Source organism: Myxine glutinosa, chromosome 3, assembly GCF_964187855.1.
Source record: "Myxine glutinosa chromosome 3, kmMyxGlut1.1, whole genome shotgun sequence".
NCBI classification, from domain to species: domain Eukaryota; kingdom Metazoa; phylum Chordata; class Myxini; order Myxiniformes; family Myxinidae; genus Myxine; species Myxine glutinosa.
In genome coordinates, this window is record NC_136263.1 from 110,056,606 (window position 1) to 110,072,231 (window position 15,626).

Here is a 15,626-nt window from a genome sequence, read left to right on the forward strand (position 1 = left end):
GAAATTTGGTGGGATGATTGGTTATTATACGGGACACATTTGATTAGATTTTGGGAGCAATCGGGTCAAAGGTCAAGGTCAAGGTCACGAAAAGGTCAAAATCGTATTTTTACCATAGCGCGGTCAATTTTTATCCAATTGGCATGCAACTAATGCCAAAATGTTCAGAATTCAATGCCCGATCTTGTTTGTCATAACTCGGTCAATTCTTATCCGATTTGCATGAAATCAGCACCAAACTGTTCACTGTTCTGTTCCCTACACTCCCATGCCAAGTACAGAACAGTAGCTGCGGCGAAGGTATGCGCTCTACCGAGTGCCCGTTCTAGTTTTTTAATAAATTCATTATTTGTTGCATTTTCAACGGTGTCGTGTTTCTGTGTCTGTGGGGCTCGGATTAATCCCGTGTGTTCCCGATTAGATAAGGCTTCGGGCCTTTCCTGCGCACGCCAAAGACAATCCCGCCAATGTTTGAAATACGCCTCGGAGTTAAAGCATAGTTTCGGTCATTCGTCATCTTGGGGTGTTAACCCCGGGGAGACAACAATATTATTTATCCTCTTATGAATAGAACCTAACACCATGTTAGATTCACCTACAGCATCCTGGCATTGTGGTGTCTGCCTATCCCTGCCACGGTATTTTTTACCTCACCCAGATCCTTTTTCCTGTCTGACATGCTCCAACACTGCCCCTTGCATTAAATAATCCCTATTTTTAGCTCAACTGGAACGAAGTTCAGGGGAGCTTATGCGATGGCGCGTTGTCCGTCCGTCTGTCAGTCCGTCTGTAAACACTTGATACGTCTTCTCCGAAACTGCTGATGGGATTGAGACCAAATTTGGCACAAATTATATTTGTTGTGTTGTGACTAAAGTTTGTTCACGGCATTAAAAAGAATTGGGGTCTAAGGGGGTCTATCGGGGGTCAAAGTGCATCCAGGTTAGACCCCCCAAAATAAGAATTTGCTCTTTTCTCTGAAACTACACACAATATTTCGATGAAACTTCACCACAACCTTCACTAGTGATGTACCGAAGTTTGTTCACGGCACTAAGAAAATCGAAGTCTAAGGAGGTCTACTGGGGGTCAAAGTGGGTCCAGGTTTGACCTCCCAAAATAAGTATTTGCTTTTTTCTCTGAAACTACACACAATATTTCGATGAAACTTGACCACAACCTTCATCACCCATGATGTACTGAAGTTTGTTCACGGCATGAAGAAACTTCGAAGTTTATAGGGATATATGGGGGGTCAAAGTGGGTCCAGGTTTAAACCCCCAAAATAGATATTTGCTTTCTTCTCTGAAACTACGCACACAATTTCAATGAAACTTGACCACAACCTTCATCACCCATGATGTACCAAAGTTTGTTCACAGGATTAAAAAAAATAGGGCCATGAGGGGTCTAATGGGGGGTTGACCCCGAAAATAGGTATTTGCTCTTTTCTCTGAAAATACATACACAATTTCAATTTAACTTCACCACAACCTTAATCACCCGTGATATAGCAATGTTTGTTCAAGTCATTAGAAAAATTGGGATCTGAGGAAGTATACAGGATGGGGGGAGGGGGAGAGGGGTAGGGGTTGCCCCCAAAAATAGGTATGTTTTTGTTTGTTTAAAGTCTTATGATTATGTTAGTATGATTCTATACTGTATGCTGCCCTGTCTTCTAGAAACCATTCAAATTGGTTTAAAATACCCTTAGTCAGTGTAGTGTACTGTTTATTCTACCAGGTGAGCGCGAGTGGTATTGTCCCCGAAGTATATTATTCCTACCTATCCCCAACACCTTACATTTCTTTAAACTGCATCTGCAAATCTTTTGCCCAATCTATTAAAATATCTAGACTACTTTATATTTTATATCTTTTTATTTTGTTTTTTATTCCCTTGTTTTTATGATGGTTAACTTACGGTGTCACCAAATAATAATTTCCCTGAATATGGGACAATAAAGATTATTATTGTTATTCATGAATCTGAGCACCTCTCTCTGCTATTTACCTTCCATCCAAGCTTGTTTAATCTGCGAATTTGGAAAGCCGACTCTTAACCCATGCACTGTCCAAATTGTTGATGTAAATTATGAATAATAATGGTTTCAGTCCTGATCCTTGAGGTACCCCACTTTTACATCCTCCTATTCCCAGGCAATCTTTGCTCCCGAATCACTAAGCCAGTTTCCAATCCAGTTACCTAATCCACCAGCCTCTCCACAAGCCCTCACCTTAGCTAACAATCTCCTATGTGGTACAGTACCTTATGAAATGCCTTGTGAAAGTCTAGAAATACTATGTATACTGCACATCCCTCATCCACTAAAAACATGAACTCCCTTTAGTAATCCCGTGCTGACTATCATTAATTAGTTGGAAATTATTCAAAAGGTTCCCTATCCATTCCTTAATTAACGACTCCAACACCTTTCCCACAACTGAAGTCAAGTTTACAGGTTTGTAGTTACCCATTTTTTCTCTGCAACCTTTCATAAATAACGGTGTTACATTTGCTATTCTCCAACCCGCAATACCCGTCCTGACTCCAACAAGTCGGTAAAGATATCCACCAACACCACACTTATCTGCTCTGCCACCTCTCTCAATACCCTTGGATATATATTATCTAGCCCTGGAGCTTTACAGTTGTCATGCTGACGTTGCTTCCAGAGGAGGTTTGGAACTCGGTAGTGAGTGTTGCAACCGAGGACAGACGATTTTTACGCGCTACGCGCTTCAGCATTCGGCGGTGCCATTCTGTGAGCTTGTGTGGCCTACAACTTCATGGCTGAGCTGTTGTTGCTCCTAGACGTTTCCACTTCACAATAACAGCACTTACAGTTGAACGGGGAAGCTCTGGCAGGGCAGAAATTTGACGAACTGACTTGTTGGAAAGGATGGTGCCACGTTGAAAGACACTGACCTCTTCAGTACGGCCCATTCTACTACCAATGTTTGTCTATGGAGATTGCATCACTGTGTTCTTGATTATATATACCTGTCAGCAATAGGTGTGGCTGGAACAGCCAAATCCACTAAGTAGAAGGGGTGTCCTCATACTTTTGGCCATGTAGTGTACATATGCAAACAAGTAAATGAGACAATACGGACCTTACTTCGGACAAAAGTAGCCGCTGAGCTTGGAAGAAGTGAGTGACTTCCTGGGGCACTCTGGGTATCAGTCATGCCATCTCTATTCCATCGCTTTTCTCACCGAAGTAATTGGGGCAATTAAAGAACCCTCCACCCCCTTTCTCACCCCCACAGAGTTTATCCATGCACTACACTCTAAATGCTTGGCATCACACGAGGAAGCAGCACATACTGTTTGGGTACAGCATATTCCGCACCCCAGCCGCTCCCACTCCTCCCTGTCTGGTCCCAACCCCATGCCATAGGCAAAAGTTTTTTGATCCATCTCCGGCTTCAATTAATCAAGGTGAGCTCGCTCTTCCATTGGAAACAACAACAACAGTAGCACCAGCAATCAGTAAGGGGGGAGCATGCAAACTCAGATTGAAAGCTTCAGAAAGAGGAAGAGAGGAAAACAGGGACAAAGAAAATTTTGATCTCTTAAAACTTAATAAACAAACATTTAACTCCACAGAATTAATAGTATTTTGTCTGTCATTATTACCATTGTAATTTCCCTTTCTCTGCTATGTACATTCATCGTGTAAGTCAAATATTGTATTCTCACACAATACTCATTTCAAAATTAACCCATTTGTTCGAATTAATGATTTTCATGTTTGCAGCAATACAAATGGAAAGGAGGCCACAAGGCTATATTCGCAGTTTTTGTCTTAATAAATTTGCGCAGGAGCTGTTGCTAAATGAATCTTCAAAATCCTTTCCCAGCCAAAGAGAATTCATGCAGTCTGCGAAGAAATTAGGCAAATTAAAAGTTGGTCGGCAAAATAATGCCAAACAAAGGAGTATATTTTGTGCAAGACAAGAGTGAGCAGCCAGTTAATGGCTGCATGAGAAAAAGAGCAAGATAAATTGGCATCTTTCAAGAACAAATTGAACACCAAGTAACCTGTGCATACAAATGGGGTAGACATTGTAAACACAATTAATTTCAAAAAGCGCCATCGTTCTAAAAGCTTCATTGTTACATGTACATTTACGGAGCACGGGCGGAGCAGCGGGGGACATCATTCAAAGCTGGGAGGAAGTTAAGGAATATAAGGTCACGGGCTGGAAAGGAACACTGTAAGCTACACTATCTACACTATCTACTAAGGAAAGGAACACTATCTACCATATAAAACACAACGCCGGCTTGTGTGTTTGTACAGATGTCTCACTTCATAAGGGTACGTTTAAAAGGCCAATCTTTGAACACAAATGTGTGTTCACGACGCTCTATTTTTGAGGAAAAAACCTCGAAAAAAAATCATGTTTTTTAAATTTTTTGTTTTTTTTTGTATACAAGATCGAGGCTCGTGAAAGAGCTAACATTAATCACACAAAGAGTGAAACCGAAACACATAAACCACAAAATAAGGGGAGCGGTTGACAAGATGGGGGAGAGAGGAGGAAGGACACAAACACAACATTTGAGAGCAGGGACATCGAAAGAACGGTGGGAGGGAGAGGGCTTGGGGGGAGGTGGGAGAGGTTAAAAAAAAAAACATATGGACACTGCAAGGACTTCCAGGAAAGAAGTTGGAATTTCGAAAAAGTGTATCTGGGGTGAATTAGCTGGGGTAGAAAAGATCAAGGTTTTGGATGGGGGAAAATAAGAGATGGTGGTGAACAGCTGTTTTAAAGACCTGGAGGGAGGAGTGGGATTGAAGAGAGTGAGGGAGTTTGTTCCAGAGGTGGGAGAAAAGGGGAATGAAAGAGTGAAGGTGAGCAGAGAGCCTAGATTTTGGCAGTTTAACCATAAGAGGGTTGCTGGCAGATCTTGTGCGACCTGTAGGAATATTTGGGGGACAGAGCACAAAGAGAGCTGGGGGAGCAAGGCCGGAGAGGAGTCGGTAGAAGACAGAAAGACCACCAACCTGCCTGCGGTGAGTGAGTGAAAGGCCCTCGGAGTTAGCTTCATCACAGGAGATTCCAATGATTCTGAAAGCTTTGGCTTCAACAGCGTGAAGCCGAGCTAGGTGTGAGGCAGGAGCACCGGCCCCGAGGGGGGGAACAGTATTCCATTGATCTGTGGATGAAAGCCTTCCCAGCGGGCACACGACGTTGTTTCAACATCGAATAACGGTTGGAATGAGGTCGCGACGTCGGACAACCAAAACCCAACCTGAGACTCAACATTACTACCTACATCAAAACCCGACAGTCATTCAACGTTGTTTCACCGTTGGCATCGAATAAATGACATTGTTTCAATGTTGGTTGTTCGACCCTACATCGACGTTGAAAGTGTGACATTGTATCAACGTTTATTCGACGTTGTTTCGACGTTGGAAAAATGACGTTGATCCAATTTGCAAATGCAACTCGTTTTCAACCTCGGGTCCACGTCGAATCTTGACGTTCATTCAACGTGGATCCAATGTCTGTGTGCCTACTGGGTTGTATGTGGTGAGGAGCTCAGGTGTGCCAAGGAAGGATTTCGCATGACGGAGGATGCCCAGTCAGGGACTGGCTTTGGAGGCCAGCTTGGAAATGTGGTTTTCCCAAGAAAGATCATGGCAGATAGGGAGACCCAAAAGCTTGAGCGACAGAACTTCTTGGAGAGGATTGTTGAGAAAGTAGATGGGAGGGTTGTTCAGTCGGTCTTTTCGGAGAGACATAGTAAGAGTGTGAGATTTGTCAGGATTGAAAGACATGTTCCACTTGTTTAACCAGTCTGTGATTTTGTCCAGGTCTGCAAAGAGTGAGGAGGCTGCAGGCTGCCGATCTGAGGGATGAGGAATGGAGCGGCAGAGAGTGGAGTCATCAGCAAAAAGATAGAGGATTTTCCAGAGAGTCGGAGAGATCATTGATGAAGACCAGAAAAAGCACAGGGCCCAGAACACTACCTTGGGGAACTCCAGCCAGAACAGGAAGGGGCGATGAGAGAAATCCATTCAGGGCCATACGTTGACTACGACCAGAGAGGAAGTCCGCAAGCCAAGCATGGAGATTTCCATGGATACCATAGGAGTAGAGTTTGGTGAGCAGAGCTGGGTGCTAGACCATATCGACGGCATGTGATATGTCGAGGGAGACAGCTCTGATTTCCTGTTTGGCATTGAGGACCGCCATCCATTGTTGAGACAGCAGGAGCAACATGTCCAGAGTAGAATGACCTGGTCTGATTACAAATTGATGATCGGAGATCAAGTCATTGGAGAAGAGGAAGGATTTGATCTCCGAAGCAATGATGGATTCCATGACTTTGCTGATAATTGGGAGCAGGCTGATTGGTCTGTCGTTGCAAGAATCTGTTTTTGCACATTTTTTGTGTAAAGCGGTAATGTTTGCTGATTTCCAAGATGCTGGCAGATGACCTTGAGCAAAAGAGAGGGTGAAAAGAACAGAGAGACGGTGAGATAGAGCGGCAGAGCAGGATTTTATGACCCTTGGGCTGATGCCGTCTGGTCCAGTTGCAGAATCAGAGTCGATGTTTGACAAAAACTTCTCCACCTTGTCAGCAGAGAAGGACACAGAGTCCAGGAGCAGTTGGGTTCGACTGGGTAAGGTGGGAACAGAGAGAGATCGGTTTGGGACACAAGATTTTGAGGCAAACACAGAGTTTAGGCATTCGGCTTTGTCACGTGCGGTTTAAGCCGTGTAGCCATTTGAGGTGAGGGCGGGGATGGAGGGGGTACAAACACCAGAAACTGATTTGACCAGACGCCACCAGGATTTGGAGGAAGGAGACAGGTTTGAGAGTTCATTCTTGAGTGTGGAGAGATAGTGCTTCCTGGCACTCCTGAGGGTAGACACACACTTGTTCCGAACTTGGTGGAAGGAACTGAGATTACCCTTCAGTTGGATTTGCCTTCCAAGAGGCAAAGGCAAGTTGTTTCAGGGCAACTGCCTCACCACAAGATTCAGTGTACCATGGACGGGAGGAAGGGTAAGACAACTGAAGACGAGATGGGATAAATCTGTGCATGAGAGAGAGCAGTTTGCAATAAAAGATAGAGTAATTATGTAATAAAAGAGTAATTATGTCTCTTCTATTGGAATTGTAGACTGTGGTTTGCAAATCAATCCTCAAGGGCAGTGTATAGAAACGTTTTTTTTTTAAAATAACAATAAATACAAGTGCAGGGAGGTGAAATTTGCTGCAGGTGATGCACAATGGGCGCAGAGTAAAACGAGTGTTAATTTACATCCTTGGGTGAATATCAAAGAAATAAACAAGAAGACGTCATGCGGAGCACGATACTTGCAAAATCCACCCCCACCCCCAAGAAAAAAAAAATTTGATTGATACAGCAAATTGTCCATTTCATCAAGATTAAAATTGACAATCTTGATCAAAGCTCGGGTCAACAGGAAGAAAAGTGACAATTTTTCAGATGAAAAATGATGGTTTTGTAAGGTTGACCTTGAGTTGACCTTTGACCTTTTGACCTTAAAAAAATAGTTAGTTTCCCTATTTAGTAAATCAATGTGCAAATGCTGTTCAATTTTCAAGTCAATCGGATGAAAATGGAGGATTTTAAAATCTTGGCCTATGTTGACCTTTTGGCCTATGTTGACATCAAAAATAGTTGGTGGTTGAATTCAGTGACCATATATGTAAATCCTCTTAGAATTTAAAGTCAATCAAATGAAAATTGGTGATTTTACAAATTCGGCCTATGTTCACCTAAAATATAATTTGTGGTTGAATTCAGTGACCAGATATGCAAGTCATCTTCAAATTTCAAGTCAATTGGATGAAAATTGAGGATTTTAGAAATTTGGCAAAGTTGGTGACCTTTGGCCTATGTTGACCTTTTGACCCCAAAAACAATAGGCTTCTCAATTGGGACAACCTATACAACTTGGTGAAGTTTCGTGACGATCAGTTTAGAATTGTGACCTGTAGGCCGGTGACAAACAAATAGACAAACAAACAGAAAACAGACAAACAGACAAACAGACAGACAGGAACTCAAACGCAACCGACCAATATACATGTACTTGAAATTTTTTCGATTTTGCAATAATAAAGATACAAGCACAGCTGACACGAGGCCGAGACTACAGACTTCGGCACGCTCACGAGGCTGCACCGTCGAATAAACTGTTCAAACCCGACATGTTTTACAGGCTTTTTAGGAGTTCCCAAAAGAATTGAAGTGGTAAAAATGGTCTTGCTGCCATCCAGTAATACTCGCTTTGATCTGCGATATCTCTTGTATTTCAGCAATCGAATCCGACAGCAGTGAGGGTTCCTTTGGTTATGTAAATCAGACATTTTATGTGCAAGCTGCCTCGTGGCAAACGCTGCATCTTCGGGCGACTTAATCTTGTCGATGAGCCTCGAGGCAGAAACACATGTCCGCAAGACCGATGCTCAGCATTCAGGCCCACACAGTAATCCTTTTGGGTTTTATATCGCGTAATCTAAGGAGACATATTCCTGGTTGGTGGCGCTGTCGGAAAGTCTTTTCGTCACTATGAATTTAGTGCCGCCTCCATTTCCCCTTTTTTTTGTGTGACTCAGATTAATTGTCACATCAGATCAAATAACAAGTCACTTGGCACTCGTTTCCATGAAAGCAGGTTTTAATTGTTTTATAGTGTGATTGCATATAATTGCTTACTTTGCTGCCATTGGTGTCTCGGTAAGCAGACTGGATGATCTCCCCTGCAAATGTGCCTTTGCTATATGCTTGCGGCTGTGCACAGAATCTTGTTTCTCACAGTCTGAGAGTCCTTTAGGTGCTTTTTTGCAAACTCCAAGCGGGCTTTCATGTGTCTTTCACTGAGGAGAGGCTTCCGTCTGCCCACTCTGCCATAAATCCCAGATAGGTGGAGTGTTGCGGTGATGGTTGTCCTTCTGGAAGTTTCTCCCATCTCAACACAGGATCTCTGGAGCTCAGCCAGAGTGACCATCGGGTTCTTGGTCACCTCTCTTTTCAAGGCCCTTCTCCCCTGATTGCTCAGTTTGGTCGGGCGGCCAGCTCTAGGAAGAGTCCTGGTTGTTCCATACTTCTTCCATTTAAGAATTATGGAGGCCACTGTGCTCTTGGGAACAATGCTTGGGAATCAATGCAGCAGAATTTTGTTGTAGGCTTCCCCAGATCTGTGCCTCGACACAATCCTGTCTCTGAGCTCAGCAGGCAGTTCGTTCGACCTCATGGCTTGGTTTTTGCTCCGATATGCCTTGTCAGCTGTGAGACCTTATATAGACAGGTGTGTGCCTTTCAAGATCATGTCCAATCAATTGAATTTACCACAGGTAACCTATGGAATTTACCACTCATCCGCAGCTCTATGGAATACTGCTCTCCCCTCTGGTCTGGTGCTCCTGCCTCACACCTAGCCCGTCTTCACGCTGTTGAAACCAAAGCGTTCAGAATCATTGGAATCTCCCGCGATGAAGCTAACGCCAAGGGCCTTTCACTCACTCACCGCAGGCAGGTTGTTGGTCTTTCCGTCTTCTACCGACTCCTCTCTGGCCTTGCCCCCCCAGCCCTCTCTGGGCTCTGTCCCCCAAATATTCCTACAGGTCGCACAAGATCTGCCTGCAACCCTCTTATGGTTAAACTGCCAAAATCAAGACTCTCTGCTCACCTTCACTCCTTCATTCCTCTTTTCTCCTGCCTCTGGAACAAACTCCCTCACTCTCTTCAATCCCACTCCACCCTCCAGGTCTTTAAAACAGCTGTTCACCACCATCTCTTATCCTCCCCCATCCAAAACCTTGATCTTTTCTACCCCTGCTAATTTCGGTCCCCTTGTGTTATATACTTCTCCCACCCCCCCCCCCAACCCCCTTCCCACGCCTCCTGCCCCCAAGCCCTCTCCCTCCCACACTTCTCCCTGCTCTCAAATGTTGTGGTTGTGTGCTTCCCCTTCTCTCCCCATCTTGTCTTCCGCTCCCTCTTTTTGTATATTTTGTTTGGCTGGTTGATTTGTTTGTGAAATAAATGTTAGCTCTTTCACGAGCCTCGATTCAGTATACAAAAAAAAAAGGAAAAAAAAAAAGGTGGACTCCAATCCAGGTGTAGAAACATCTCAAAGATGATCAACAGAAATGGGAGGCACCTGAGCTAAATTTCAAGTGTCATAGCAAAGGGTCTGAATACTTATGTAAATGTGATATTTCAGTTTTTTCTTTTTAATAAATTTGCAAAACTTTCTAAAATCCTGTTTTCTCTTTGTCATTATGGGGTATTGAGTGTAGATTGATGAGGGAAAAATGAATTTAAACGATTTCAGCATAAGGCTGCAACATAACAAAAGGTGAAAAAAACTGAAGGGGTCTGAATACTTTCTGAATGCACTGTGTATATATATATGTATATATATATAGGAAATGTAAAGTTGGATCTTGGAGATGGCGTGAAGCTGGAAGGTGTGAAAACATTTTGTTACCTCGGAGACATGCTGAATGGAGAGGGTGGATCAGACTTTGCAACGGTTGCTGGAGTGAGATGTGCATGGAAGAAGTTTCAGGAACTGAGTGGCGTGTTGACGAGGAGGGGAGTGTCATTGAAGCTGAAGGGAAAGGTGTATGCTGCATGTGTGAGAAGTGTTATGATTTATGGGAGCGAGACATGGGTAATGAACGTAGAGCAGCAACGAAGGCTGGAAAGGGTGGAAATGCGAATGGTTCGGTGGATGTGTGGAGTGTCGTTGAGAGAGAGGAAGACAAATGATGAATTGCGAAAGATGATGGGAATAGAGCCTGTGATGGATGCTGTGAAGAGAAACAGGTTGAGATGGTTTGGTCATGTGTTGAGGAAGGATGAAAGTGACTGCTTGAAAAGAGTGATGGAAATGAATGTAGAAGGAAGTAGAGGACGGGGAAGACCGAGAAAGACTTGGCTAAACATGGTCGAAGAAGAAATGCGGGCAAGGGGGTTAACAAGGGGAGATGCAGAAAATAGGGCAAAATGGAGAACATTGTCATGGGGACCGCAAGGCTAACCCCCGCTCTAGCGGGAAAATGGCCTTAAAATGCCTGTTGTTGTTGTGTTGTATATATATATAGTATAAGAAAGTCTACATCCCCTTTGAAATTTTCACATTTTGTTGCCTTATAGCCTGGAAATAAAATGCATTAAATCACATTTTTTCCACCTTTATTTACACAAAATAAATACAATTATTATTATTCTTTATCATCAAAGTCTCCTGAGAGCCGCATTCACAGGTGTTTGAAGATCGGCAAAAAGTTGATGGCAGTTGGTCAAGTCTCTGGATTATCTGTTCCTTCTGTCCTTAAAGGTAGGATTTCAATGGACACTGGTTGCACCAATGCTAACTACCTAAACTCTGTTCTTGCAACACCAACAACAACAACAAAAAACAGAGGCCGATATTTTCTAATCCCTTCCTTTCTACCCCAACCAATACCTTCTCCATTAAAACATTCGGTAGCATGTGGACTTCTTTCCCGAAAGGTGCAGAAATTCTGAGGCTGTCTTGATGACTTCACCGCTATTGGTTCTGACAGCATCAGTACCCTCATATTAAAAAACGGTTGATCTGACTTCTCCTGTCAAGTTTCTCTGCTATTTTCAAGGTTATTTCCTGAGTTTCAGCTTTTGAGCAGCTCTATTATAGTCTTACTCCACCTGCCTTCTCACCTCTCGACTCGGCCCCTACCCTCATACAAGAAACATTATTTGTTTTCCTTCCAAGGTCTAAATTCAACACTGACAGACTCCATTCCTTCATATCTTTCTTTTCTCATTCGTGTCACCGTCTTGCAGAATATGTTGTCACAAGCTTTTCCCGACAGGATTTGGAGTATGTTGCCCACCACCATCTCTTCCATTTCCACTACTGAGCTTTATTACACCCGCTGAGACATTGTTCTCACACGTCTCCAACAAGTTCCTTTCTTTGTTCCGTGGTGCATCCATTTGTCATCCCACTGTTTTTTCTGCTGTTCATTGCTTCCTGTCATTCTGCTACTCCATGAGCCTCGATACTTGGATGCAAAAAACATTTACAATGTCTACATCCGATGCATTTATTGACAATGTCTAAGACTGTGTGTGCAAATATTAAATGCAGGACTATGACATGAGGAGATATCAATTCTTTCTACATGTTATAACAAGGACGTTAAAAGACAATATATAATATTGATCTATATATGATATTTCCCTGCGGCAAAAAGGGTTGGCGTCAGGAAGGGCATCCGGCCGTAAAACATTGCTTCAAATAGGGGACCGAAAAACAACAACAACCACGGTTCCCGAAAAAGGCCAACCCCCGCTTTGCGGGGAAAAATGGCCTCTAAAGGTGGTTATATGATATTTCCCTGCAGAATATTGTTGAGCACTATTTTTCTCAAATATTCTTGCTATTATCACTAGTTAACCAGAATACTCAATTATAATACCCCCCCCCCCCCCCCTAACCTGCCTTCAAAGGATGGTGTCGGTCTTTGTAGCTCATACATTTGTAGTTATCATATTACGTTAGAAGCCTTTGATGCAAGACAGCATCCTGCGGAAAGCTTTTCATTTTAGGTAAAGAACTTCCAATGCAAATATAATTCACAAAATGCTTGCAAAAGTGTTGGAATTAGTTGTTTTTTTTTTAAAGAAATGTCACCAGATACACAAACTGGCATTTAACATGGTTGAAGAACATTCAAGAGCGATGAAAAGAACAAAATAAAAGAACAAGCGCATACTGCAAGGAGGCAAGAAGTCAAAGTTCAAAGCATAACATGAAGCCATAGCGGTGAAGCAATTACAAACAAAACCTAAAGTGGGGTAGATGTCCAGGAGGGCAAGACAGACTATGCTCCCTCATAAAGCCTCAGTCACATGCCATTATTACAAGCTGTACATATCTAGTGAATATTTTACTGCTCGACAGTAACAATGTGTCAGAAGTGCGGTATTTACTGATGAGCTGAGTTGTTTTAGATTTAAGTTTCCTTCCTATTACACACAAACACACACACTCAAAACACCAGGGATGAAGATAAGACGCAGGATCTTCATGGGAGACAGCCTTTTCCCATTACTGTTTTGTCTGGCTCTGGACCCACTGAGCAACTTCATTAATGAGGAAGGACACGGATACACCCTAACGTCTAATAGAAGAACATCCAAATATTTAGGAAAGGTGACACATTCACTGTAAATGTATGAAACATAACAAAATTTAAAAAAACAAAACCTTGGTCTTTTCAACCCCCGGTAATTCACTCCAGATCCACATTTTTGAAATACCAACTTCTTTCCTGGAAGTTCCAGCAGTGTCCATGTGTTTTATACCTCTCTCACCCCACCCACAAGCCCCCCCCCCCCACTTCCCATGCCTCCTCCCCTCAAGCCCTCTCCCTCCCACAGATCTCGCGATGCCTCTGTTCTCTGCTGTTGTACTTGTGTGCTTCCCTCTCTCTCCCCATCTTGTCTACCACTCCCCTTATTATATGTTTTGTGTCGGTTTCACTTTTTGTGTGATTAATGTTAGCTCTTACACGGAGCCTCGATCTTGTATACAAAAAAAAACAAAAACAATTCCCACCAAATGACAAAAAATTGGCAGAACAAATCAAATTAGTGAAACTGTACTCTGCCAACATTCAATAGGAATTTGGCCAAGATAAGTGTGCCATATGCAAATTCGTACAGAATAACCAACAAAAACGGCCTGAAATCAGGTTAGTCTTTTGGGACTGCGATTGGTAACATGTCACCCAGTGCTACCTGCTGCATGGTTGGGTTGTCAGTGACTAAACCCACACCCCTCACTAGCTTTACTAGTGGGGAGGGTGGCTGTGACACCATGCCAGGAATAAAAACAACACCTGACAAAAGGTGGATGAGCTCCCTCCGGGAGCCAACAGCCATCAAGAAAGGTGGTGGTGGTGTCTATTTTTCTATTTTCATATTAGGAAAATCTATTTTTCTACCTGGCCTAGTTACCCCCTTCTGCACAGTGGTCCTGTGAAGAGGTTTCCTTGTTTCAGAACAAGGTGAAGGTTTTTCCAGTTTTCCCTCATTCTTTTTCTCAGGATCCCTTCACGTTTAGTGGCTCTCAGCCTTGTTTGGGCAAATTTCAATGATAAATTAAATAAAAATCGATCTGGAAACAACAATACAGGATCTAGACAACGAAGCATCAAAAACAAATTCTTTCTTCCCCTCCACTGCCAAACTCTGGAACTCTTTACCTTCACATGTCTTTCCAAACACTTATGATCTTCCCCTTTTCAAAAAAGCAGATTCTCTGCTTTCTCAAAAACTCTTAGACTATTCTCTCCCTCTTTACTTTTCTATCAATGCAGCTCTTTTATTTAGGCCTGGCCTCGATGAGGACGACATAGTCTGTGCCTGGAGCCTTCTACATTAAAAAAAACAACCTTGGGGGAGAAGAGGGCCCCCAAATATGTCACAAACAAATGCGCAAAACAATTGCCAAAGAATGCGTACTTGCATAGAACAAGGCTGATCCTGAAAATATCCCTCTCCCAAAGAAGCAAAATCAAAACCATAAACAAACTTGCAATACCAATATCCCAATAGAGCTGTGGAGCAAGAAACCGGCAACAATCGGAAATCAAACTAGATATCAAAACAAGGAAACCCCTCACGACCCACAGAATATTCTTCAAAAACCAATGCATCCCGAGAATGTACCTGCAGAGATGAGGAGGAGGTGAAGCCTGATGGAGCTCGACCAAGTGCACAGAATGACAACTGTAGGTTTGTCTGAATACATGAAAAGTTGGACAAACTACTGAACCAAATTTGCACTCAAACATGAAGACAGAAAGCTAGAAAAGGTAACCCTAACTCACGTTGCAAAAAAATAATCCAAAGAAAGGTGCAACTCGAAGATTTCACACATAAAACAAACAAATAGAGCCCACACTACTGCAAAAAGGACAAAATAAATATACAAAATGAAATATCAACTTGCATATTTGCATACCTTATAAGTACCAACGAGCTTTACATTCAGGCCAAAGAGTTCAATTTTCGTCTCATCAAAGCACAGCATATTTTGCCTCGCGCTCTCAGTCTTCCACGTGCATTTTTGCAAACTCCATGCATTCCGTCATGTATCTTTTTCTCAGGAGTTGCTGCCACCTGACCACTCTCCCTTCCTGCAGGTTCTTCCATCTCAGCCAAGGAACTCTGTAGTTCTGTCAGAGTGGTCATTGGGTTCTTGGATATGTGCAGATCAGTGAAAAAAAAAAGTCAATTTCATCCATTTCAAATTAAGGCTGTAACACAACAAAATGTGAAAACGTCAAGTGGTACGAATACTTTCTGAAGGCACTGTAGGTATCTATGAAATTCCAATATAAACCTATCTACTGTTACTGCTGCCAGTACCTTTTTCAGGGAGAGCATTTCATTCATTAACTACTCTTTGAGTAAAAGACTCTGGCCTTACTACCGTCCTAACTCTCCTATTCTTTATTCTCAGGCTATGGCCCCTGGTCCTATCACTATCTATTCTGCTGAAGACGACTTCTGCACTTATTTTGTCTCTATCCTTCATTATCTTATCTCCATCATATCCCCT

General features: G+C 42.8%; 1 protein-coding gene and 1 long non-coding RNA gene across 3 annotated transcripts in view; both read right to left on the bottom strand.

Annotated features, from left to right (window-relative positions):
• The window catches only part of SYT1 (synaptotagmin 1), a 730,486-nt gene that overhangs the window by 261,576 nt on the left and 453,284 nt on the right, over window positions 1-15,626 (bottom strand). The window lies entirely within an intron of this gene.
• Window positions 3,839-15,076, bottom strand: LOC137423980 (uncharacterized). Its single transcript, XR_010983854.2, has 3 exons — window positions 15,027-15,076; window positions 14,732-14,803; window positions 3,839-3,886 (listed from the first exon to the last, which is right to left on the bottom strand). It is a non-coding gene; the product is annotated as an uncharacterized LOC137423980 (long non-coding RNA).